General features: G+C 34.7%; 1 protein-coding gene across 1 annotated transcript in view; it reads right to left on the minus strand.

Moving 5' to 3' along the window:
- LOC106472069 (protein phosphatase 1 regulatory subunit 16A-like) overlaps nucleotides 1–2,023 on the minus strand; it is a 30,745-nt gene that overhangs the window by 27,361 nt on the left and 1,361 nt on the right. The window lies entirely within an intron of this gene.

The raw sequence follows: 2,023 nt of genomic DNA on the forward strand, positions 1-2,023 counted from the left end.
GAAAAACAGTGCAGTAGTAAAAACAATAACATCTCCTTTTTAACATACTGTATCATTTAATTAATTCAACAACATTTTTTATCGGCTTTATTGTTGATTTAGAATTAAAATTAATTCAGCATATTTGTTTTCGGCCAATTGGGAAACACTGCTCTATCCGGAATAGGACTAGCGAATCAAATCCAGACAGCCGTAGTCACGTGGGTTGTTTCCTCGTGATGTCGACGTGTAGAGAAACAATTGGCCTTCCTCGTACTATTTACATTGCATTCACTGTAGCGTAGGAAATGTCAATTTTTTAACAACAGCGCAGTGAGTTACGCGCAGGTGTGCGCCAGCTTACTTTACATGGCAAGGTGGTGAAATACAACGATACTTTTAATATGTAACAAGCTACTCTCGTCAACAGTGAAACAATAAGCAAAACGTTTCCGAATAACGAGCTTTAGAATATTTATCAATACTCAAAAATCAGATTGTCCCGTTTCGGTAATAAGTTTTAATTTAAAACAAAGGTGATTGAATACGTTAATGTGGAGGCCATTTTTATCTAAACCCTCAAGTTATCAACTTGTTTACCGTTGGGGGTCCAAAAACTACACCATACCGCGTAATGTTACAAATGGACCAAACTCGGTAAAATCCCTGATCTTCTACATAAAATAGAAGCACGTGAGTGTGAGGGGGTTATATCCTGGCCTGTTTTACCCCATACGTTGCACAAGGTGCCGTTATGACTGAAAATACAAAATACTGATCGAGTAATTAGTTTAATAATAAAGATATTACGATGAAATTCACACTTTAAAATAATACTGGATTGTAACAAAGAACGTAAGTGTGGTTAGTATACGAGCGTAGGGTTTACCATTAGGGTTAAGATACGAGTACAGAGTATGTTGATACGATCACCACTAGTATAAAGTATACTGACGCGGTTACTGAGAGTGTATAGTATAACGATCAGGTCACACACGTGCATAAAATAAGTCGAGAGCTGAGGCTTCTTCTGGCTAGCATAGCCAGAAAACAAGTCGGCTGAGAGAGTCCAGACTCAATATCCTAACAACAATTACAAACACGATTCATCGTTTCTTCTGCCCTATCATTTTCATTTAATGCGTTGCTCGAAACGTCCCAAAATGCGCAGTTCGTTTTATATTTCTTTGTTATTTCGTATTTTATTGGTGATATTTTAAGAATATTTAAAAATACGTTTTAGCCTTTTTTTTTTTTTTATACGCGAACGATTTTCAGGTTTAATTTGTTCGGTAAGAAATATTTATATGAACCTTTTATCGATCTTAAAAGAAAATCTTATTAAAATAGAGACAGCTCCTGTGCTAAATATCATAAAATATTTAAAGATCTACGTATCTGAATTTACATACGAGCTGTAATGGTGAGAAAATTTCAGAAATTTTTAAAACAAGCAAGACCATTCTTTACCCCTTTGGGGAATGTTTTGTTCTGTTGTTCATCAAACAAGACTAGAACACAACTTACCTGAAAATCCAACGCAAAACTTATCTAATAATCCAACCAGGTTCATAAATCTTTTCTGTTGTTCATCAAACAAGACTAGAACACAACTTATTTTTCGGGAAGTCTTGTGAACCTGGTTGGATTATCAGATAAATTTTGGGAATGTTTTGTTCTTGTGTTAGAGTCTTGTTTGATGTACAATCGATATATTTTAACGAGATTGTTAATTGTCGAAATACAAGACGTATGAAGCTAAGTAAATCGCCAGCTTTTAGCTAAGTACCAAATACAAGACGTATGAAGCTAAGTAAATCCTTAGTTTTTAGTTAAGAACCAAATACAGGATGTACGGAGCTAGGTAAATCCTTAGTTTTTAGCTAAGTACCAAATACAAGACGTATGAAGCTAAGTAAATCGTCAGTTTTTAGTTAAGAACCAAATACAAGATGTACGGAGCTAAGTAAATCCTCAGTTTTTAGCTAAGTACCAAATACAAGACGTATGAAGCTAAGTAAATCGTCAGTTTTTAGTTAAGTAC

Source organism: Limulus polyphemus, unplaced genomic scaffold, assembly GCF_000517525.1.
Source record: "Limulus polyphemus unplaced genomic scaffold, Limulus_polyphemus-2.1.2 Scaffold5062, whole genome shotgun sequence".
Classification (NCBI taxonomy): domain Eukaryota; kingdom Metazoa; phylum Arthropoda; class Merostomata; order Xiphosura; family Limulidae; genus Limulus; species Limulus polyphemus.